The sequence below is a fragment of the Pteropus medius genome, unplaced genomic scaffold (assembly GCF_902729225.1).
Source record: "Pteropus medius unplaced genomic scaffold, Ma_sr-lr_union100, whole genome shotgun sequence".
In the NCBI taxonomy this organism is placed as follows: Eukaryota; Metazoa; Chordata; class Mammalia; order Chiroptera; family Pteropodidae; genus Pteropus; species Pteropus medius.
Window position 1 is genome coordinate 34,166,328 of NW_024354875.1, and position 25,775 is coordinate 34,192,102.

Sequence of the window (25,775 nt, forward strand, 5' to 3'; positions counted from 1 at the left end):
TGGAGGGCTTTATCAAGGAACAGACACATGAGCTGCACCTGTGCTTAAAAGCAGTCTACTGGGCAAAGGAGGGAGAAGAGCATCCCAGGCAGTGAGAGAACAAGACTGCTCGTCAGATGTGGCTGAAACATGGTGGCCTGGGGAGATGAGCTATGGTGGAAGATGAGGCTGAAAAGGTATTCTGGGGTCAGGCAGTAGTCAGGAATTTGGAATTTTGACTGGAGGTGTTGAGCCCCAGGAAAGGTGTTTAAGCAGTGGTGCCATGGTCCAATTTGTGCCTTATCAAGCTACTCTGATGGCAGCATGGGGGAGGATTGAAGACTTTGGAGGCAAGAGACTTATCTGTACCAGCTCAGTCCACTAGCTTTTTGCAAGTCTAAATTAGGGAAGAGGCAGAGGCAATATAAAAGACGAGATGGGTCTGAACAATATTTAACAGGAAGAATAAGACACAGAAATTGATTAGACAGAGGTATCACCAATGAATGGGGAAAGAAGGAGGTGGTCCAGGTTTTGGCAGGAAGGGATTTGTACACTTTGAGCTTGATATCTAACAAATATCAGGTATATCCAGAAAGCAAATGGAAATACAAATCTGAAGATCAAGCAGAGTCTATGACTTCTGTGGGTGATGTCACAAGCGCTGCTAATTCTACTGCAGTTTGTTGGCTACCTTTGTAATTGAGGGAAATGTAAGTTTTCAGTTAGATATTAGTAAAGATGTATTATTTTCCCCACTCAGCTCACAGACTTCAGATTAAAAACCCCTGTGTTCAAGGACTCAAGTTATGTTGCACCATTTAAAACTCAGTTTAATGCTTTGTGGATTGGCACAAGGACTTCTCACATACCCCTGGAATCCACCATGTGTTGGCATTTACTGTGTTTGTGAAAGATTCCATTTTTTTTTTTAAACCATATGGTACTTGCTAGTCCAGCTCAGAAATAAATCGACTTTGAAAACTGTTCCCACAGCTGCAAAAGGCAAGTGTTTGGCACCAATAAATCAGGATTAGTGGAACTTGGCTTATAATGAACTTTTTGCATCCTCGGGGCAGGTGGTCACCAACTGATCTATGGGACAAACAAGCCATGTTTTGAAGTAATAACCATTTTTCTAATGATAGGTAGGACTGGAATAGAAAGCAAGTAGGGAAGAGATGTTGTAGTCCTGTAAAATTCAGCCTTCTTAAATTTGGGGCTCTCTGAAAACAGGAATCAAAATTATGTTTCCTGGGCCCTGCTTGACCTCTGTTTCTTACCTTTCAAGTCATAACTACTGCGGGTATTTTCCTTCTAGACAGTGAAAAACAGCCTGAGATGCTATCGACAGGCCCCTATCAGAAAATCGGTGAACTTGTGACATAATTATAGGTTTAAAATTTTGCCCTCCTGGATCTCAACTGAAGTTCGTCATCACCTGCTCACAGAAATGCCTTCAGTGTTCCATTTTATTGAGGTGGAACAGGGTTATATCCAAAATATTTAACAGCCAATAAGGCACATGCAGTAACCAATCAGAACAATGTCTGATGCTGGAGCAGTGTCTTGGGGCACCCCATGCTGTGTCAGGCACTGATCCTTAGTTTTTGGATTATTAGAGCGGTCTTAGGAGTCCTGGTGATGCACTCAGGTGACTGAGGATGGTGATAATTCAACAACTGGTTTTGAAGCATCTCAATATTTTACTAACCAACATGGCTGTACCTGTGCAAACAGACTGAATGTCAACTGCTGAGGTGGGGGCTGCTACTCCCAAGGATTCCCACGGAGGGTTACTGCTGTGTGAGCTGACCCCGTCGCCCTTCAGCACTCTGCCTAGCTTGAGCCCAGCCCTCCTTTCTGAGTCTTGAGCTGATGTCAGTGCCTCCAGGTCTTGGACCATTTCCAAGGCTTTCAGAACTCCTCACTCAGGTCTCTTGAGGGCTGGCTGGCTGCAGTCTCCCAGCTCTCAGGCACCTTCTAGTAGCAACCTAGAACAGCTGGCACCAACAGACTTCTACGTAAGAAAGGGCCAGGTGTTTCCTTACGAGTTTGATGGAGGGACATGATTTCAGTCTGTAGGTGTCATACCACCCAAGTAGCCCCACCACTGTATGAAGTAGAGGCAAAAAGAGACTTTTTTCATGTACCCTTTCAAGGACTGGTTTAGCAACTACCTGAAATTTCTGACTGGAGCCCCATGTTTCATGTTTATCACAAAAGAGGTCAAACCTGGTTGATTTTACTTTGCTCCATGCTTCTGGGAAGTAGAGTAGGGGCAGGCTTTATATACAGACAGTCCCGGGTCTGACTTCTGGCTCTGTGGACTGTGGTCCAGTCACTTTACACCTCTGAGGTAAGGTCCACCTCTGTAAACGGGGCTCATACAGTGACTGCCTCATAGGCAGGTAGAGGGTCTAATGAGATAGACGAGTTTGATAGACGCTCTTCTTATAAACTGAGCATAAGATTGAGAATAAAAACTTTTAGTCTCTGGAGTAGGAAATGCCAGTGTTATTCTATTGTACCAATTTAGGTATTTCAAAAATAGATCATTTTTGTTTATTTACGCTAACTAAAAAGTAGACAAAAAGCGAATTTAGGGGTCAAAAGGGAAGTTTTGCACAGACTTAGATTCAACCCATAAGAACTCAGAGGTCTCCCTATTGATGGAAGATAACATACCTCCTTTTCCCCAGGAAAATAGCCAGCATAGATTAATTCATTAATATTTGTATAACTAACATCTATTTCAGTGACAATAAATGCAATTCCAATTATGATGATATTTACATAACCAACAAAAGATGAAAACGATTTAATAATATTTTCTTCAAGTGCCTTCATATATAAGCAAAGAAAAACTTGATTTGTTTAGGTATTGAGCATTTGAAAAAAAAATAAACTTTGCTTTTGCCCACTTTGATAAAAATTTTTTTTCTTAAAATAAGAATCATGCAATCACTGGGGCTTAAGGAATAACCATTTTACTTAATAACCATTTTACTTTAGGCAAGGCCTAAAACAAAAACCCTCACCCTTCTACTCCCCTCACCCTTCTACTCGTGAACGCTCTCTGATCTCAGTCCCAGAAATCAATCAATGAGTAAGTCCTTATGCAGAGTTCCATTCTATGTTTTTTTATAGGAGTTTTAGAAGCTACAGATAAATTCAGGAATAATATTAAACCATTAAGATCATTAAGAAAGATTAATTTCTTCTAGAATTCTAACTCCTATGTTTAGACACATATACGCAACTGCCTACTCAATATTTCTACGTGATGGCTGTTTAATGGACATCTCAGATTCTACATATCCCAAACTAAATTCCATATATCTCTCCCCTACCTCTACTTGCTCTACTTATAGCCTTCCCCATCTCAGTTTGAAAGCATTTCCATTTTTTTCTTTGCTTAGGCCAAAATCCTTGGAATCTTCCTTGACTCCCCTCTTCTGTTTATTATTGTTCAATCCAACAGTTAACTTTGTTCGTTCTACCTTCTAAATAACCAGACTCTATTTACTCCTTACCATCTCCAGTGCTGCCACCTGGTCAAAGGTACCATCATCTCTTACCAGAGTACTGATATAGCTCCTAATTGGTCTCTTTTTCTACTCTTGCTCTTTTACAGTTTATTCTCAATATAATAGCCAGAGGGGTCTTTTAAAGTGCAAAACCAGATAACTGTCTCTTTTGCTCAAAGTCCTTGCAAAGCTCCTTCTCATTGAGTGAAAGCCTGAGTCCTACAATGGCCTACAAGACCCTCCAGGAATCTTGCTTCCTACTCTGCTTTAGTCCCACTGGCTCCTTGTTATTCCTTGAATATGCCAGGCACGTTCCTGCCTCAAGGCCCTTGCGCTTTCCCCCAGGTATCTGCAAAGCAAATTCTCTTCCACATCTTTGCTTAAATGCAACCTTCTCGCTGACGGTCACCCTAACCACCCCATTTAAATCCATACACTCACCATTGTACTCCTGCCCTTCCTTAGCTTGTTGCACTTCTTTTTCCATAGTACTTACTACTTTCCAACCTTGTAATACACTACATAACATACTATTTGATTAGGTTTACTGTTACTGTCCAAACCCTCCTACTAAAATGTAAGACCCACATGGAAGGCATGTCATAAATATTTCTGAATTAAGGGGAAATTGCAAAAAACAAACAAACAAACAAAAAACTCACAAACATATGTAAAACACCCAGTGTCCTAAAAGGGCCTTCTAATGTCCGATAGTAGGTCCTACATTTTATATCTCATTTTCTTCTGTTTATAATGTTTATGGCATTTTGGAGAAGAATGACAAAGGAGTAGGACTGACGCTGAGAGGCTGCTGTTTGCCCAGGGAAGCCCCTTACGAATGGCATTACTGGGGAGGGGTAGATCAGCACACTTCAAGCATGGGGACTTCATCATAGAGATCTTAAAGCTTCCCTTTTATCTGGAAGCCGGAGGGATCAGACTCAGAATGACTGACCCACGTTACAAATTCACAAGAGGAATCTGGGCACACCAAAATTCACAAATGATGTCATTTTTTTCTAGTGACCAAGTTCAGAATACACTCTTCTGAGATCATGGTACCCAGGAAGCTGATTTAGTGTTCAGAAGGTGGTTCAGGGATCCTGGAATCAGAGCTAAGGATGGGTAAACCTGTTAAGGGCTACTTAATCTGGGCCACAGTGAGCCCTGATCTTCAACCCCACCTTAAAATGGACAACCCCACTTTAAAATGGACAACCCCTCTCAATCCATATTCATATCTATGAGATTCAGGATCTCTCTTCCTGGCCAAACACTGGGAATTTTTCTGAGTTGTCCTCTTCTTTGCTCCACGGGGACCATCGCCATTCACTGGACACAAACTTTCTCCAGGTAGGATGAATTAGGTGTCTACCTATAAGATTATACCCATATTGCTGTGCTGTCTTCTGGGAATTAAGCAGAGGTCACTTAGCTGGAGTTTGGGAGTATATAAACTCTCCAGTCTCTCGGTTTACTCCCATTAGGCATGGGTCTAGCCTCTGAAGATCCTTCAGGGACACCTATATCCAGGTTCCAAGTCTTTAGGACCCCTCAACATTGCAGCTGGTAAGCTGTGCTGAAGTCAGGAGCCTTGGTCTATATCCACTACTCTTACTAATTAGCTATTTTGGTCCAGACAAATAATCTAACCTTTCTGGGTCTGTTTCCAAATCTAAAAATGAGGGGATTGAACCTTTGAAGGTCCTTTCTATTTCTAAAAATCTGGGATTCTATTTTTTTATCTACCTCTTTCAGTTTTAAATAATGACAACAGCATCTGAAAGCTTCTTTCCTAAATTTTTCCCAAGGCCAGATGTTCCTGGCACCAAGTAGGAGAAAAAAATAGTTTTCAAATAACCTAACATTTTTGTCTTTTAGAGCAAATTATCCTCTGGCCTTTTCAATTCCCTTTTGCCTATTGTTACCTCCTTATGAATCCTTAAAAGAAGTTTTTAAAAAGTAAAATATCCATCCTTCCTGATTTATCCTAATCTATCTTACAAGATTATTTTTTTCCAAATTATTTTTCCTACATAAAACCTCTCAAACATTTTTATTCCGGTAATTATACTCATCAGCCTTGATGTGTCCTCGATTTTGCAAGGAAGGTAATTAAAGACTCTCGTGAAGAGAGACAGGGTTGGCAGAGGAAGCATGCTGTCCATGCAGTTGAGTTCTGGTCTGAATTTTCACAAGGTGATGGGCACAAAATGGCAGGAGTGACAGTTAAGAGCAGAAAGAAGAGAAAACACAGAGGGAAGGGGAGAAAGAGTGAAGGAACATGTTGTTTGCTTTGAAAGAGGTTTTAGGCAAAGCCCTAGTGGCAGTTTATCAAGAATGTTCACTTAGTTTAATGACTTGGAACTGGGACTTCCTAAGAAGTCGCACCGCAGTGGGAAGGCAGGGTTGGAACACCAGCTCCCTTTCTTTAACAGCTCTCTCTGTGCAGCTTTCTGCGTAGCAAGCTGGCGAGGTATGGGACAACCCCTCTACTGGTCCCACACCCAATCTTCAGGAGTCAGGATCATTCTACAGGTCTCTAAAGCCTTTAAGGAAGACCAAATCTTTCCATAGCTGTCCTGGAAATCAAAGAAGATGCTCCAAATCACCATTTAATAAATCAGTGAATTCACTAGCAAACCATCCAAATGAATCTTTAGGTATAATATATACACGACCTCCTAGTCTGAAGTTAGCAGCATATTTCAAATAATGGTAGGTTCTAAGATATCCTTTAATGATTTTTAACTGAGGAGACATCTGCCCTAAAGAATTTTTCTCTGATTAAAAGATATATATTTATGTGTGTGTGCATATATGTGTGTGTAATCATGTATTCTACTATAAAAAAAAGGACTCTGTTTTTTAAGCAACACAGGATTATAACCAATACAATGAGTGAACTTAAAAGATGACATGTTATTAAGCTCTAGACACAAACAAAAGTAGAAAGGAAGCCTAATTCATACCAGAAAGTATCAAAACAGAAACCCTGGTAAATAGCTAGCCAGTTAGTCATGAAGCAGTAACTTCCAATTAGTACTGAGAAATTACAATGTTAGTGGTATATAAACACCTCCTGGTGGAAGTGACAGAGGATGTCACATAAGCTAGGACTAGGTACCTTTTAAATTTAGTTTGTTGTACCACAACGGGGTTCCGCTTCAAAAACTCATCTTTTCCCAGTTTATTCTTTTCAAAAAAAGCTTTCTCTGTCCTTTTATAAACAAAACAAATAAACAAACATTCTTGTCATTTTCTGATGCTTTTTGTGTGTGGGGGGGGAGAAACTAAGAGGCTTTTTTTTTTTTGGAAACAACTTTCTAACTGATGAAGAAATGGAGGGAAACTGAAATGACAGAGTGAAAAGGCATAAGACAATTCCCTCCCGGGAAGTGTCACAGAGTATACATGACCATAATGGTATTATTTAGCAGACAGCACCTCCAGCAAAAGAACTATACAGCACTGTGTCAAACTTCCATGATGTTTTCCCTACCATTTCCTTCCATAAAATCTGTAATCTAAACAAATACCGTGACCACGCCTCCAGAAGAGTCCCATGGTTCTTGCTCCTTTTCCTGGGACAACAGCTCAAGTCTTCTTTGGTCCTTACTACCCAGAAGCAAAATATAACATTTTGTTTGAGGCATTCATGAAGGAATATGATAATGATCATGTAATCTGAGTTATCTTCAAGTCTGAGGGTTTGGAGGGAGGGTGATATAAGAAGACCTAATTACTGGATGTTTCCCAGAAAGTATGTTTATTCCTGCACAGAGTCTGGTTTTAGTCAACAGAACCAAGGATAAGGCTTTTTCCTGAAGTTTCTGTAACCAAAAAAAGTATAAATCGTGGAAGGAATAAAAAGCATTGCCCCAAGCTGTCTCTTCGGTTCCCCATTTTTTCTTTCCCTTTCCCTTTGTAAGTACTTGAAAACTGAACTGCTTATAAGCTGAAAATGACTGAGATTTTGTGAAGCATTTCAGAATCAAGATAAAAATCATACGAGGAAAAAAAAATCATATTACTGAAACTCATGCTCTTTGCCAAGGGTGTAGACCATAGGAGGCAATAAGCTCTTAGCAGATGATGTGGACATTAGAACCTGCACATACAATACTTTCAAAACCTATGGTTCTCTAATATCTAGAATATATAAAGAACTCCTACAACTCAATGACACAAAAAAACAAATAACCTCTTTGAAAAATAGGTAAGATACTTGAACAGACATTTCTCTAAAGAAGATATACAAATGGCCAACAAACATGTAAAAAGATGCTCAACATCACTAATTATTAGAGAAATTCAAATTTAAAAAGATATCATGTTACACTAATTAGGATGCCTGCTATAAAAAAACAACAACAAAATAACAAGTGTCGGCTAGGATGTGGATAAATTGGAATGCTTAGGCACTGTTGTTGGGAATGTAAAATAGAGCAGCTGCTAAGGAAAACAGTTACGGCAGTTCCTCAGAAAATTAAAAACAGAATCACCACATGATTTGGGTATATATACAAAAGAATTGAAAGCAGGGCCTCAAAGAAATATTTGTACACCCACGTTCACAGCAGCATTATCACAATATTCAAAGGTGCAAGTAACTAGAATGTCATACACAGATAAATGGATAAAGAAAATGTAGTATATACATATAATGGAATATTACTCAGCCTTAAAAATTAAGGAAGTTCTAATACGTGCTACAACATGGGTGAACCTTGAGGACATTATGCTAAATGAAATAAAGCAGTTACAAGAAGACAAATATTGTATAATTCCAGTCATATGACGTACTTAAAGTAGTCACACTCACATAAACAGAAAGTAGAATGCGGTTGCCAGGGGCTAAAGGAGGTGGTAAATGAGGAGTTAGTTGTTGTTTAATGGCTATAGGGTTTCCATTTTGCAAGATGAAAAGGTTCTGGATATTGGCTGAACAACAGTGTTAATATATTTAACACTACTGAACTACACACTTAATGGTTAAGATGGTAAATTTTATGTTATAAGTATTTTATCACAATTAAATAAAACGACTATGACTCCCAGTATGTTCCCAGTATGATGGTGATGACAACAATAATACCTTACACATGACCAGGAACTTCCTTCTGAAAAACCCAGAGAGAAGGGCCTTCAGACTTGCTGACGCCAACTCAAAAAGATGAGCAAAGATCAATTCAATCAAAGGTTGAATAAAAATAAAAAAAGTTTTACTTTTTATTTTCTTTTTCCTTACTAGTGTCTTTTACCCTACTTGTAAATGGTGAGAACCATTTTATCCCTCTGAAACCCTGGCTATCTAAACATTGGTGGATGTTGACCCTGAAATGTTCCTTTGTATTATCTGAGCTTCTGGAGAGAAGAGACCTGCCTAGATGTCAGCGTCCAGGAGAAGAGGGATTTGCGAAATCAGCCCCCTTCCTCTTATTCAGAGACTCCAGTAACATGTCCATGCCGTCTCTCCCTATAAAATTCACTATTTTCTCTCCAGATAAAGAGGACCATTGATTTCTCTCTAATTTTGACCTTCAAACTGAACTCAGTGTTCAACTTGGAAGTAATTCCTATCTAAAAAGTATAGGTGAGATTAATATTCCAGGTGCTCTCCACCATCCAACATGATCCACTACCTTCTGCCATTATGTAGACACAGAACCACTTTTTCAGAATCACTTCCAGGACTGGGAATCAGAGACATAGCATGATAATGACACTTTGTAAGCCTTTTCTCCCAGCTTAAATGCAAAGGGACACAGGGAAGGTGGAAAGCTGGAGAAGGGGGTGAGAAACGGCCGGCCAGGAGAGAACAGATGCCCCCAGAAGGAATGCGAACAGCTTTTGGAGGATGTATTTACAAAAAAGAGGTCTGGTCCATCTGGAAAGTATTTTAACAAAATAGAAGTACTTTTCTACTACGAGCAGCAGATTAGCAAATCACAAAACTCCCTGAACAACAATGCTCTATGACCAACGAAAAAAACAAAACAAAACTGAAAGAAGAGCTCCTTCTAGGGATGACCAGCCAGGCACCTCTGCGTAAGCCTCTTTCTGGTGTTCATGGTGCTCCTGGTGCCACGTGTAAGTGACCTGCCCACTGTAGTTCTCCTGTGTGTCTCCTCCAGGCATTTATTTGTGCAAAGGGCTTCAACCAATAAAATTCTAATCTCTATGGGAACATGGGCTGCCTCTGTCAGAGCCAGTGCAGTGGTTTCTGAAACCACTTGGGCCAAGATCTCCAACTTAGAATCCTCCCTTATTCTGTCAGCTTCCTCTCCATTTTCTTGCACAACATGGTAGTAAAAAATAAAAAGAAAAATGTGGCAATCTCAGGACAAACATCAACACTGATTTTTCTCTTTCATCACTGGTTATTTTGCATGACTGGGGTATAAACAACACGTGAGTCCACTCACCCCTCACCCCTCACTCCTCCATCATTTTGTTGTTCAGTACAAACACTGTGGAACACTCTGGGCTAGAATAAAGAGATGACACAGAAGCTCACGGTCCTGGTCTCTTCTCTTCATGACTCTCTCTGCCTCTATTAACACATTCACAGAAGAAATCTAGTATGTTTTCAAGTGTCCAGAAAAACGCTCGGCAACCCCTCTGGCTAAACTGTTCTAGAGCTCACTAATGGCCCAAGAATGTAGTAACTTCCTTCTTCTAACTCAGATTTGAGACATTTTCCTTCTTCATATATAGGTGTGAAAGGAGCAGGTCTTTGTGTAAGAGCCTTTTATTAACTCGAAGTTCTTTATTAAACTGTCCCTCAGTGGCCACAGGATGAATGATCTTGGGCCCTTTAGCTGTTTCTCGGCTCTAACTTCCAACCCTTTAACCCCATCTCTGACTCTTCTCTTAACTCTTCAAATCTTCAAATCTTCGCTTACATAGGAAGCACAGACTAAGACACAAAGCTCTAGCGACAGTCAGACCTCATGGCTTCTTCAGGCCCTGCACGGCTATAGCCCTAGGCTGTGCTCCTTCTTAAACTCGGGGGCAAGCAGGGGACTTCCTCGTCTCACATTCAAACTTCTCTCTACTCTTTCTCTACTCCCATTTTATGTTAGTAAAAGAAGGAAAGAAATAAAGGGGGATAAAAGAAAGAAGAGGGCAGACAAAATAAAAAGGGAACTTAAGAATTTATAAAGATATGAGAAATTATTTTAACAGGAAATACAAACCAAAAGATTCATTTTACCAGATGAACAGTACATAAAAACAGCAAACCTCTGTATACAGCCTTGCAGCATGTTTTCACACACAATATTCCCGTATTTTCTACTGGCCTTTGAACACCCCGCGTCTGCCTGCAAACACAAGCTGATTTGTTCTGTTTCACATTTATGTTAATAGGTGAACGCGAGGAGAGGCTTAGCTGAATTCCACAAATAAGCTATTTAATGTATATCTGAAGGTTTGTTTTTAAAAGGCATCGAAGTTCTAAACAGGGAAGCAAGAGAGATTCTAATTTCATTTTCACAGTAACGGCTGGATGTTTGTTCCTCTAACAATGTGTGGTTGGTTACCACCGGCTATGCCCTGGCTCTCACATTCAAAGCCAGAGCAATTTATTCACATTACGAAAATAGTTAAAGACAGTTTAAGGAAAGAGAACCAGTTAGATATTTCTGAGTGGCTATGAAAGATTTTTCAGGGGGAAAAGAAAAGCACTAACCTGTGTTGTTTTAATCCGTTGAAAACGACCAAGTTCTCCAGTTGCCCTGCTATCTTCTAGCCAGTTTCCTGTAAGTGTTGCATGTGACATTATACTTCCTCACTGCACCTTCTTTGACTCGCCTCTCTCGGCGGTCAGAGAGGCATGTGATAAGATCTTCTCGCTGCCTGTTCACACTAGGGTAACCCTGTGTCTAAAGAAATGGTGGTCTCCCGGAAGGGTGGTTTTAGGAGTCCCTAGGGCACAGGTACAGAGGAGATAAGTCTGGGAAGGAGGCAGAGGGAAGAGTGACGTCTGGACTCCTGGTACTTGACTCTACAAGGAAGGGGAGGGGAGAGGGAGAGACAGAGACCCTTGAGCTTCAGCGTCGCCTCTCTGGGGTTGAGGCGGCAGCTTCTGAGAAGGCGAGGACTGCTCTCAGCGGAGCGGGGGCTCTCCTGTCATCGGACAGGCTCCGTCTGGTGCTGCCGCCCTCGGGACGCTGAGGAAAGGCGGCAGTGGCGCTGCGCCCAGGATGTACCCAGGCTGTTCTCTGGAGGGCGCCACCACAAAGGAGCACACCCAGGGCTCAGCTCACGTTTCTGGATCCTGCAGCAGCAAGGGCCACTCACCCTGAATTTCCTGGGACGTCTCAAGTGTGTACATCCAGTCTATTTAGTCCTGCTGTCAGACAGTGTGCTCTAATTCTGGGCCCACAAGCAAAGTCCCAGCACTCTTTGCCTTCCAGGGCTGAATAACTGGCAGACATTTCCCCTCTGCTGGTCTCCGAAATATGCCAGCCATTCGGTTTCTCCTCAAAGGGCTGACGTTAACATCTTCTGCAGGATGGTGGTGGGACCTTGGCGACATGTGAACCTTGGCCGTGGGGGGCCCTGATGCTGGTCTGGCAAGAGCACCAGGGAGAGTGGCCAGATGTGCCCCTCCGTATCCAGCTGGGAGACTGGAGAAGGGGCAGGACCAAGCGAGAAGCCCAGGGGTGCCATGTCCAGCTTTCTTGTTCCTGTGGTCAGTGCCTTCCCCTCTCCTTGTATAATTCCTCTAGCTCTCTGGAGGTCCAAACATACTGGAATTGGTGAATGTAGGAAGTGGTGTGTGGGAGTAAAACCATGCCCTGGACCGAGGGGAATATCCTGCAATTTGTACAATTTGACTCAGTGCAGAAACCCCAAATTGTTTCTATTTGGCTTCCCTGGTATAATTTTTTTCAATGCTTTTAAAGGGATTTTTTTGGTTTGTTTTTTAGAGAGCTAACTATAGACAAGCTCACTGTTCCAAGTCTTGAAAATATCACCCTATAATTCCTGAATAAAGTTTTCCATGTGAGAACACTGGGTAAGGAAATGAGTCCTCAGAGTCAGAACTTTGGACAACAGTAGACCCCTGAAGTCTCTCCGCATGATTGCATTTCTGGCTTTCAAACATGTATAACTGTTTTACCATTCTGAAAACTGATGGCTAGTTTTCTGATTCAACTGTACAGTTAGATTAGCCACTTGAGTCAAGATGGACATAAGCATGGCCTCAGCTTTAAAATAGGGGTAATGGTAAAACTTTACCATCTTGGAAAAACAAAATACAACGTAGATGATAAATAATAATGACTCCATTTGAATGTATTTAGAAGTGTCACATTCTGGGTTAAGTTGCCAGCTCCATTTTTTTTCAACTAAGCAGTTACATATGTTCCACTTAAACCATGCTCTGTGTGGAATTTTTTAAAGTCTTCACAAAATGCTTTATAATTTTCCTTTGAAATTCCTAACGTGGCCTCCTGTCCATGAAATGTTTTTTTCTGTTTAGGCATTTGAAAAATTTTAATAGACTTTATTCTTTAGAACAGTTGTAGATTTTTAGAAAAATCAAGAAAATAGCACAGAGTTCCCACCCTTTCTGCACCCAGTCTCCCCACTATTAAAAATTTACATTTAGATGATATATAAGTAACAATTAATAAACCAATATAGACACATTATGATGAACAGAAGTCCATAGTTTATGTAGATTTCCTTCGTTTTCCCCTAATGTCCTTTTTTTTTGGTTCCCGGATCCCACCTCGGATACCGCATTGCATTTAGGCATCATGTCTCGTTAGACTTCTCAATTGCCCATACTTCCCTTGTTTTGGATCACCTTGACAGTTCTGAAGAGAACTGGTAAGACGTTTTACAGAATGTCTTACAATTGGAATTTGTCTGATGTCTTTCTCATGATAAGACTATTTCGGGTAAAACTACAAAAGTAAAGTGCCATTTTAATCACATCATATCAAGTGTGTATAGATACTCCCAACACAATTTAATACTGTTGATGTTGGCCTTGATTTCTCGGGGTAGCGTTTGTCAGGTTTCTCCACTGGAAAGCTGCTCCCCACTCCCTTTCCATACTGTATGCTTTGAAAGGAAATCCTTGAGGGTGGAGTATCTATATATAAATTCTTTGGAATTCTTCTGTATAGAAGATTTGTCTTTTACACATTTATTAATTTATTTGATTTTTTTATTTATATCGGTATAGTCTCATAGATATTTATTTTAAACTTTGGGTTAAAATTCAACACTATTTTATTTATTTTGTGGATCAAATTGTTCCACCTTTGGCTATTAGGAGCTCTTTCAGTTGGTTCTTCTGCTCCTTTGGCATACTTTTATCAATTTTGTTTTTTGTTTACTATTTTTGAGCACCTTATTTTCTGGCACTACAAGATGCTCCAGGTTCATCATGTATACCCCCACGACTGTCCATGATTTTTTTCTGTCTTGACAAGAGAATGAAAGAAAATCACTCTATGGGCCTGAAAAAACTTTTCTTTGCTTTCAATTTTCATTAGTTCCGCCACATGCATAATAAAACATTTACTTATTGCTTTCATAAAATTAGTCCTAGCCTCTACCAGCAAGAAAACAGCAAAACACCAGTTAAGTGAAATTCTGCATTTCTTTAATTCCAAGATGCATGTTTTTGTTGGTAGCTTTTTTCCTTCATATTTTAACATTCCTGGAATCACAGTATACATTTAATATCATGTCTTTTTCCCCCCTCCTTTCCTGTCATTAATATGATGGTACATCTTATGGTTGATGGTGTCTTGGGAATGGAGGCAATAGAGCAGTCAATTAGTTCTTGTTTGGATCATAGACATCATTTAACTATTCTCTCTGATTTTTCCCCCTACTGAATACATGTTTTGATTAAAGTGGTTTGGAGGTAGCATCTACAGACACTAAGACACCCTGTGAGTCTCACCTACTTCCATACATATTCTAACTTTACCTCAAACTACAAATCCTCATCAAGTCCTAAATACAGATAAAAGAGGGTCGTGTTAAATCTTTTTAATTTTTTCTGAGTTTACCATCTGACTCCATTACATTTACTTTTTCAAGATCTCATGAATCCATCATCGTGCCTGAGGAGCCTCATACTGATACTGAAGGGTTGCAGGAATGATGTGTCACTCCTGCTGACGAGGAATAAGTGTTCATGGATCAGGAAGGACTCCTTGATTCCGCCTTTCCTACTCAGGGAAGCCAACCGACTGCTGGCCATCCTTTTCTCTTTGCCCAGGATCTTCTCTCCAGCTCATGAAACACTGCTGCTTTGGGAGCATCACGTTTTATAGAAATTTTCTCTTAATGGACAGAGACTTGTTAAGCCATTCACCATGGGCAAATTTCATGAACAGTTGCAAACATGCCAATCTTTTCATCCAGGTAGGCAGAACTTGGCTACTCTAAACACTATTTTTGTCCTGCTCCTGTGTAAAATGTACTAAGATACTGATAGTGCCCTAATCATCCCACCAGCATCCAGAAGAGACTGGAAGAAATGCTGCACTGCCTCTTTTAGGAAACCATCAACCAAGCCCTTAGCACATGTCGAGCATTGAGCCAAGTGCTTCATGTACACACATTTAATTCTCACTGCAATCCTGTGCAGTCGGTACTGTGATTCCTACTTTAGAGATAAGGTAACCAAGATAGAGAGGCCACATAACCTGTCCAAGGCCTCTTGATAAGCTCAGTTCTGCCTGACACCAGAGACTCGGAGCCTGATGTTGCTCGCTGCAGTCGATATGGTTACCATCTACAATTCATAAACAGGCATTTTATTGATTTTAGTCTTTTCCTCTATTTTCTGCACATGCTTTTCACCTTAACCAAACCTTAGTGGCAATTAAGGGCAGAGACAGTGTCTTTTATCCCATTAACTCAGCTTTCCAGCCTCATTCCAGCAGCTTTATCATAAACCCTGCACTTTTGCCTAACTGCCAATCTTTTTATTCTAATTTATTAGAAAAAAATAATTTTTCTAATAAAGGTAAATAATTTACCATTATTTCCCTTCCCTATTTTGTCTTGTTTTGTTTTTCACTTATTAGCTTCTTAAATTACAAGTTTATTTTATTTTCAGTCTTTTTAAATACAAGCTTTAAATTTTTATCTAAATATATTTTTAGTCCTATCCCACACATTTCGATGCATAGTATTCCCATTATTAATTTAAAAATAGTCTATAGTTTCAGTAGTGATTTCCTTTTTGACCCAAGAATTATTTAAAGGGATCAGATTTTAGTTTCCGAGTGCTTGGATGGAGGTGGTGGCAGGCCCCATCTTCTGTGAATTTTCAATGCTATGTTATTGTGACATGTAGCAGTATGTATATTTTTTAAGTGAAAAGTTTCTTTGTGGTCTATTATTTCACCAAATTTTGTAAATGCTTCATATTCTTTTTAAAAATTGTGTGTAGTTCCTATTTGTTGGGTTGTTGACAATGATGATGATGTTATTCAAATCTGTTCCTACTTATTTTTATCTACTTGATCAAATTCCGAAGGCATTTGTTTATTTCTATAAACATCCCACTGTTTATAGAAAACTTTTGTGTTTTTAAATTGTTTATTTACATTTTTATTTGTATTATTTTACTTGTGTTTTTAACAAATCTTGCTTCATCTAATCCAGTGCTAAGATGTTCACTGCATGAAGGTTCATTATTACTGAATCTTCTTGTTTGACTTATCTCTCTTATTCTTTTATGTCTTGTTAATATTCTTACACTTTTTAATATTATCATCTCTATTCTTGTTTTGTTAGTTAGCATTCACCAACCTATCCCTTTGTTCCTCTCTGTGTGACTCTGGTATACACATTCCTGAAGACAATATATAGCTAGATTATCTTTTCAATCTATCCGAGAGTCAGTGATTTTATCAGAGGAATTTAACCTAGTCACTTTTATTGTAATATGTCTTACTCCAGCCATTTTATCACATGTATTCTGTTATATTGTTTTCTTCTTGTTATTTCCCTTTTCCTGACTTTTGCTCATGGACCATGCTTTTTTAACTGGTCGTGTGTGTGTGTGTTTTAATAGTAAATGGTTTAGAAATCCTACCTATACTTTCTTCTAAAGATGAAATACATGTGACTTTTCTTGGTAAACATCAGAGACCTACATAATAGAACACCATTAACTGTAAGGTCAGCCCATGGTTTTGAAAAATTTAATGGTAGGTTCATGTTAATAACAATGAATTGTGTTGGGGGAGATCACATTACTCTTTCTAACAGAGTGTGCTGCCAGGTCTCCATTCGCTTCCCTCCCACCTTGCTATGAGGAGGACTGGCTATAGGTCTCACAAATCATTTGGGTAGGGTAGAGGGGCAGCTAAGAAACCAGTGACTGGGATGTAGCCAGGGACATCCTGGGGAATGCTTCAGCAACTTTGAGAGTCTGAGACATGCAGGTGCTCTGGAGATGGTAGCGTACCTGCAGAAGGGAGGCTGGAAGGGTGGGTTTCCTGCTTCCTCATTTCCAGTCACTAGAAGTCATCATCAGCTCAGGAATCTATTCTAGAATTAGGTAAGAGCTTAACTATAAGATCATAAGAATGTAAACTTATCCTCTAAAGAGTTGAGGAATTCAAATGAGAAAATAATGTTGCCAGACCTGCTCAGAGGCTAGAATTCTGAGTTTCCTAATGTCTAGTTACAAAAGCAAAGGAATCAACAAGAATCTACATTTCCTTTGCCTAAAAACAAGGTAGTGTCCACTTTTCTAAAACTTTGATATCAGTGCAGGGGTGAAATCATATAGGGGAAATTCTAACCATAAAATACCTAGGCATGTATTGTTTGTGTATATTTGTAGATGTATATGAATTTTAATGAAAGTTAACATTAAAATTCCATATTTAATTTTTCATGGAGAATTCCAGAGAACTGGGAAGGAGGGAATAGGAATAAAGGTAGCAACTGCCTGAAGTCCTGCCAGTAACTCTCAATTTACTGGACTGAGATCCTGGTTTGGACCACAAAGAAGAAGTGATACAATACCTTAAAAGAATGTTTCTGTTCTAACATAACATATTTAAAAAAACTAATTTGGCCACATAAACATTTTATGAGTTATAAATATTATTTTTAATCACTCTCATAATACAAAAGGGAAGACTAAAATTCCAAGAGTTGAAGAGATTTATTCAAGCAAGTAAATAAGTGATAGAACTGGGAGTTAAACCCCAAGCTTCTGACTATGGGTCCAGTGTCATTTCCAGTATCATTTTCAGGGCACCATATGCATGCTGTGCAGGGAGGAACCCAGTGAGGCACGCCCTGGACAGTCTGCTTCACAATGCAGGTCAAACAGTCCAGTCAGACCCCAGAGCCATTGTTTCTGCACTGACCTTGGGGGGATTTTTGGAGCATTATGTCATGTCAAAGGCCTTCCTCATTAGCAGTCATGCAAAAAGATACCATGTCCCATGTTTCTGAGCTCTTAGCTCACCTAAAGGGAAGATGAAAGGTCAAGAAAGTTCTCTTGCTGAGGCACTGCACTCTGGTACATTTCTTTATGCCACTGTACTGTTCTCTAAGCCAGAATTGTCAAGCCCTATGGCTAGCTGTCTTCAAAGCCAGAGGCCAGAAGTATTCTTCTCTGGCATACTACAAGGCCTGCCTAATGCCAACAACAAAATTGGCCCTTTCTAATATCATGCAGTTGAATTCCAAATAACCAGGCCCCTAACTCCTTGTTGTTAATAAAATCACTAAAAGGATATGGCAAATTTCCTTGTTCATAAAAAGACTGGCTAGGAACATACAGAAAGTCTTGCTGTTCACTCAGGATGAATTTTTAAAAAGCCTCATAAACACAGAACTCCAGAGGTGGCAGACAGTACTAAGAACCAAGACCCTCTCACACATTTGTTGCTCCTTTCTTTTAGGAAGAATAGAAGAATGCAAAGCAATGTAAACAATTCAAAGTGTACCAAGGGTGCTGGAAGAGATCATGAATGGTACTGTGCAGATTTGTGGCTCTGATTCATATATTTTCCTCAAACACATACATAACATGGGACAAGAGAACACCTAATTAATTGCCTCTTTGTACAGTCTTCCTACTCAGATGCATCTATCCCTTCCACATTCAAGAGCACATAAAATAGAACAGAATTGATAAATAAGCTCATGTTACTCCTAAAAGGAAGGATTCTGGAATCAAACTACCTGGGTTCAAATCCCAAATCCATCACTTACTAGTTACAGTGAATTACTTTATTCTTTTAGGTCCCAGTTTCTTATCTGTAACATGGGCATAATTTTATATGTATGGAATGTGATGCTGAATGAGAGTACAACACTACGGTTACCTGTTAGTTGGTAGAAATTTTATTATCAGGAAATTCTGTATTAGAATTTCTTACAGTAAATGCAATCAGAGTCAAGCAATGAATTTTATTTTGGAGGGCACTGTGCATTCAGGAAATAAAGGATATTCAGGAATCAGGGGCAGTGGAACTACAGGTGCTCCGGTCATCCTAGAGAGGCACAGTCTACATCCTAGAGGGGCACAGTCTTCCCAGGAAGTAGACGAGGAAAACCAAATGGGTCCTTTGAGACTAGAGATGGTATAGAATTACGCTTCTAAATTTGGAAGAGTTAGATGTATTTGTGTCTGATCGAAAAAAGGAGGGAAACGGTATGTAAATTATATCTTTTTTTTTTTAATGAGGAAACTTCATGGCCAGTGAAAAACTATATGGATGAGAGGCAGACAGAGAGAGGTTTAGCAATGGCCATGAGTGAAGGCAAAACAGATGGCTCCACAGATTTTGGAGAAGATGTCTTTGTGGTATGAAGTGTAAAACCTTTAAGCCACGCCTTTTAGAAAAACTTAGATTAAAGAAATATGTTATTCTTCAAGGCTTTCTGGCTTTCTGATATGTTCCTCGATTGAGACTCCAAATAAAATCTGGACCATGGGGTTCTCAGGATTTATTCAGGTTACAATTAGAGTGTGAATCATATACAGCTGAACAACATCAAACCCAGCCACATGTGCTTATCACATATTTTCTGGATTATAATTTGGATTTTGAAGTGGCTACAGACATGCTGAATTACATGATTCTGTAAATAAGGTAAACTTTTTTTTTCTTTTTTTAAGGTGAGGCAACCCCTGGTTGACCTCACAGATTGCAAAAACTTTGTCATCTTACAATCTCTTATTTTTTTATTTTTCATGCCTACAGCACCTGGTCTTCCTAGGTGGTCTCCCATCCAAGAACTAACCAGGCCTGACCCTGCTTAGCTTCCGAGATCAGACAGGATCGGGCTTGTTCAGGGTAGCATGGCCATAGACTAATAAGGTAAACTTTCAAAAGATAAACATCTCTCAAGATTTTATTAATTACAGTCATTCTGAATGGGTAACACTACATTTGTATATCAGCATCTATTATTTTCTTTGCCCCCAAGCAACTTCTAGAAATAAAGTTGGTGCTCTAGGAGGTACCTAAAACAAAACTAGGTGCTATTTACTAAATTACTGTTGCATATCTCTCAATGATTTACCTACAGCACCGAAAGCAACATAATATCCATCAATTAACTTCCAAGGACAAACTTATGTACAAAAGTGAACAAATATCCCTGTATCTAATCACATAAGTGACTTTATTAAAATATGTTTCCTGAACGTTTTATATAAACTGCCTTTTAACCTTAGGGGCACTGTGGATCATGAACAACACTGATAGAAGTGGACGTGGAATAGGAGTTAATGGACTATAACCATGAGCTGATTATGGTTTTTTTGCTAATAAATTATACTTCTTTTTGGGGGGGAAATTATCACCATGGACTGTACTATATTCATCAAAGCATGCTGAAATGTTTGGTAACTAGACTTTATAGATGTGGAGACTTCCTAAGCAATAAGGAATGTGGAGGGGGAAGATAAGTTGTGACACGCAGTATGCTACTAAATGTACAAATGGATAAATTCAGTTTAAAAAAAAAATCATTTTGCTTTATGAAAGACAAGGTTACAAAACTGAAAACAAACAAACAAAGCAACACCACTGCCACATTCGGTTGTTATTAATGTTTAACTGCCTTGTGCAATCCAAACTGTAAAAAAAAAAAAAAATTCTAGAAACCGTAAACCAAACTGCAAACTATGAACTGATACTCCTTGGGAATTCTGTTTTTCACCTGTGCAGCTGCATAACAGGCATATTTTCCTTATATAAATCCAACTCTTTATGCTTGAATGAGAGAGATAGAAAATAATTTAAACAGTGACAGCCATTTCACCCACCATTCTGCACCATAAGTGTGCCCCCCAGAGTATCCGGAGATGAGAGACGTGAGATGAGTGTGCAGCATGCACACTGGGTGCTATTCCAGTCTTTAAAAATACATGTTTTTCACGTGCCAGGGCCCATAAATGGCAGCCAGTCATTTCATCCTAAGGTCAACTAAGGAAATAGTGATCAAGAGTAATTCCAAATAGATGGAATTTCTATCTTAGCTACAACCGTAAGCCCTAATGTCACTGAATTGCACTGGGCCAGGTTAGTCTTTATCTCAACTTGGTTCTTCCCATCCTGACATTGATAGTTCAGAAACTCTGCTGTTGAGGTGACTTCAAGGCTCAGTCAAACCACCGTTTCCTCTGGGCAGTCTCTCCTACATATTCTCCTTCTACCAAGTTGATGAAGAAAAGATTTGAGACAATTTTTTCTTTTTAGAACAGAACCCTTTTATTGTTGCCTAGCACATGTGACAGTTTCATGTCTCTCTAAAGGAGACAGAAAATTTGAAGCATTATTGGCCCTTTTAAAGGAAAAGAGGCGGCTCACCCAGAGGTGAGTGAATAGCTTCACACATTAAAATGTGCTACTAGAACAACCAAGCCAACACATGAAATGCTCCCCCCACAGTCTGCTTTATCATCCCTTTAAAAAATTCTGGAACAATACGTAGCAAAACGAATATATTACTTTCCATTTCTCAGTACATCTCTAAGTAAAGATTGACAGTTATGGCAATAAGCACCTTGGAGAGAGGTGTTCTGTCTCCTGCGATGCCAATCTTGCCTTGGTTCAAGGGTCAGCCTCTTCCTCTGGATCCTCTCGGGTATACCGTGCCCCCTCACCCTGTTGCACCAGTGGTCTGCTACACCACTCCTTTACATGTCTATCTCCTCCTGGGAGGGAGAAAGTAGCTTAGCACCTTGAATGAATGAAAGATTACTGTCTCCCAACAACAAAGAAAAGGGGACTCCCTAATTCTCAAATCCACAGTCCAGTTCACCAATTTTATAAATGGTCCAGCCTAATTGACTGGCATCACAAATGTAAGAGCTTCAGAATAAAAAATGTAGATTCGGATTCTAAATTAACCTATCTTGTAATTCATAGATCTTAAGGTCAAACTTGGATGTAAAATTTTGTCCCTCCTACAATTTCCCATATATTGAGGTGTTTCCTGGACCTTCTTTCACTAAATCATAATGCCATCTCAACTGCCCTTCTCAAAAAGGATGAACTTTCTTTAGCTTTTTAATTTTCTTTTTAGGATTAAACATAAACAGCATACCTCCTGACAATATTTTTAGCAGAGAGGATTCTAAACAATATAGAAAGCCTTTGACTAATAGAAAACACCTAATCTATCTTTAGTCATACCTGTTCCAGGAACCTTGATTTTTGTTCAATGTGCCCATGGGCTCCCTTCAGAAGGATGGACAGTGAGAAATGCCCAAACACCATAAGAACTCACGTGTGGTCATCATACAGCTTCAATGAAACCAACACCATGGCAAACTTATATATACAGAGACAGCCTAATTGACTGGCATCACATGTGTTATGGATTTGCTACCCCTGACCTAGAAACAGGACTTTTGACAAACAGGGTGCTGGAATTCTATGTTGCTGGCTGGCTGAAAAGGCAGCAATTGGAAAGAATAAAGATTTCTCCACACAGCCTCTAAGAAGAAACCTGCCCTGTGATCTGCCACATCCCAATTTGCAAAATTCAGACTGAATTATCTATTCGTAACAAAACCATTAACCTGATTCCAAATGGAAGTACTAAGACTGTTATTACAGTTCAGCAGCTTCTAAAGCACTAGCTACCACAGGCTCTAATAGCCTTATCTTCCTATATATGCTCAGATTGCTTTGTAAATACTCATAATAGCACAAACTATTAGCATTGTCCATTAACCTAAAATAATTATTACATTAAGTGTTTATGTGTATCAATAGTGTTATCCTTAAAAAAAAAAAAACCCTAAGTGCCTTTTAAGGCATTGTATAATTCATCATTATTGAGGAGAGCTGTTATTTCTACTTTAGAGGTGGTGACATGGAGTTACTGCAATATGAAAAACGACAGTAGTACATCCTTACAAACTATAAAATTGCTGAAGAGCTTGGTTTGTCACCTTTTACCCTGGGTCTCAGTTCAATAAATATCCGTCAACCAATTAGCTATTCTCCCTTTTTTTTTTTCTTTTTGGTATAGAAAAAAAACTAGCAGTAATATGGCACATTTTGATGGGATTCTTACAGTCAAGATCTCATAAACACATTATATGGTAACTACCCAAGCCAAGATACAGAGCCAGGCAACTGTGCTGCGTGAGTGCTCCAATTATCTATTGCTGCATAACAACCCTGAAACTTAGCTGTTTATCCTCATGGATTTCTTTATCCTCATGGGTTCTGTGGGTCAGTAATTCAGAAATGTCTTCTCTGTTCCATAACATCTGTGATCTTAGCTGGGATCTGGGAGCTAGAACATTGGAGCTGGAGAATCCACTTCCAAGATGGTTTCTTCATTTATGTCTGATACAGAGATGGGAAGGCTAAAGGAAGAGCTCAGTCAGGACTGTCAACCAGAGCACTTACATGTGGCCTCTCCAGGACCTAGCTGGACTTCTTATTTGGTGGCTCAAGTCTCCAAAAGCAAGAGTTTCCAACAAAAAAGGGAGAAGTATGGCCTTTTATAACCTGATCCTGGAAGTCACGTGGGGCCACTTTTGTTGCACACTCTTGGTCAAAGCAGTTGCAAACTCCCTCCTCCACCAGATTCAAAGGAAAAGAACATAGATTCACCTCTCATTAGGAGAAGTGTCAACGTATTTGCAGCCATGCTTTCAAATATTCACAGTGAGTCTTCAGTTTTCCACTGTCTGGGGCACCAATATTTTGAACTTGAACTTTTATTGATAAGTATATGTTTTTATAGACTATCAACCCTAAATGGTTACAATTATATTTTTAGATAATCAGCTTTTGAACTGTGAGAGGTTCGAGTTCCAATATAATGCCTACATGGGTATTAGGCAAATATTAATTTGGAATAATAACAAAGTAAACAACTGGCAGAAAAGATCTGTTGGCATGCTTGGCCTTTAATTTTATCAAAACTATTCAGTTGGGGGAAAAAAAAATTTCCCCCTATCTCCATTAAGGCTATCAGATGTTCCCAGTTAAATGATAACATTTAAGGAGCTAGAAAACTTAGGGGAAAACAACTTAACTATAGAACCAACTATGCAGCTTGAGGTTGCAAACTCAAATTCCTATCAGAGCTAAGCAGGTAGAGAAGTAAAAGCAGGCTGGGGTAAGCCAACGAAAATATTTGGGACTAGGGTTAACTGTAACATGTGTGCCTTTGCCTTAAAGTATTTTAATTCAATTTTTAAAAACTATACTGCGTTGGGTGGTTCCATAGTCTAGTGGTTAGCACGTCTGCTTTACATGCAGAAGGTCCTGGGTTCACACCCCAGGAGCCATGGACCATACCCCAGGTGCACCAGGCCCCTGGGGCGCAGGCCCCAGTGCATACCTCAAGCATGTGAGAGGAGACGTCCCACCTTCAGAGATCCAGTTCTTAAGGGGAAACGGCAAAATCCATGGGTAAGGGGTGAAAGTGTGTGTGTGGGGGGGAGGTGGAATTAAAGAGAGGGGGGAAAAAAACTATATTGCATTTTCCAGAATTGGCTCTTAGACCACAGTTTATGATCTTTGATTTAGACTAGGTGGTGGCTTTTTCCTAGGTTTATGGTTTTTGCGCTGGTTCTATTAGGCTATTTTGTATTCTGTAGTTAATAATAAACATTTATTGGGCATTTACTATGTACACTGAGCTAAGCTATTGACATTTGTATCTTATTTAATGTCCAATAGTCCTTTGGGGAGTATTACCGAATCCATTTTACAAATAATAAAATTGAGCTTCAAGAATTATAATTAATAACAAAAGTGACAAAGTCAGTGAGTGGTAGAGGGTGGGTCCACACCTAGACGGATATGGCCCCAACGCCTATGGTCTTAGCAGCTGCATGTTATAATATGGTGCTTTTGATGAATGTGGCTCCCCTAAACCACAGGGGAATGGCCCCCAAGAATGGGGGATGCCAACACTTCCTTGGTTGTGGCCCATCCAGCTACTCTAATTTGGGGATAGAAATGGGAGTTTACCCAAGGCAGTGGACATGCACGGACAGTACCTCTTACCCAGGAATCCTGGAAGTTTAAAACTGTTTAAGAAACAGTGGTCTAACAATGTTTCTTTGGAAACTCAAAAAGAGACCTCAAGTCTAGCTTTCCAGAAGATGGCCAGTGCCTCCATCATCGATCCCATAGACGACACCACCACCCACCAGCAAGGACCTACCCACAGATTTATCAGAGAGACACCAGATGTGGCATCATGGAAGTCAGCACATCTGTGCTCTACAATCTCTCTTGGCAGACCGCCACATTATTTTTGCTTTAAAAATCTGTTTTGAAAAATTTCCTTTAAAAATATTCCTCCTCTATTTCCTTGAAGAGAAAATTCAGAGTTCTCATTCATCAAACATATGACAGAAGCAGTTTTTAATCGCTTAAATTATTTATCCTTCATTGTTTAATACTTTATACCATTCCTACATGCATAATTTATTATACCATTTATGTTCATTAAAAATTGATCATGGGGACATACTCTCTTGCCATTCTTTCAGGCTACAGATATTTCTCTGTCAGGGCACTTGGGAATAGACAATTTTTTTAAAAAATTCAGTTTGATGGTTTGTACGTCCCTTTCTTTTCTTAAGGCTCCTTTTCTTTGACAAAAGTCCATTTCCTTTATTATATAACAAGAAAGATTATCTGACGGCCCATTGAGGCTTAAAAAAAAAAAAAGGCTTATTTACGAATGTAAATGCAAAAAGGAGGCATGAGAGAACAAGATTCTAGAGTCTTCCATGACGGAGGCTGTAGC

General features: G+C 39.5%; 1 protein-coding gene and 1 pseudogene across 1 annotated transcript in view; both read right to left on the reverse strand.

Annotated features, from left to right (window-relative positions):
- The window catches only part of WIPF1 (WAS/WASL interacting protein family member 1), a 108,277-nt gene that overhangs the window by 56,678 nt on the left and 25,824 nt on the right, over window positions 1–25,775 (reverse strand).
- Window positions 19,730–19,848, reverse strand: LOC120597445 (uncharacterized; annotated as a pseudogene).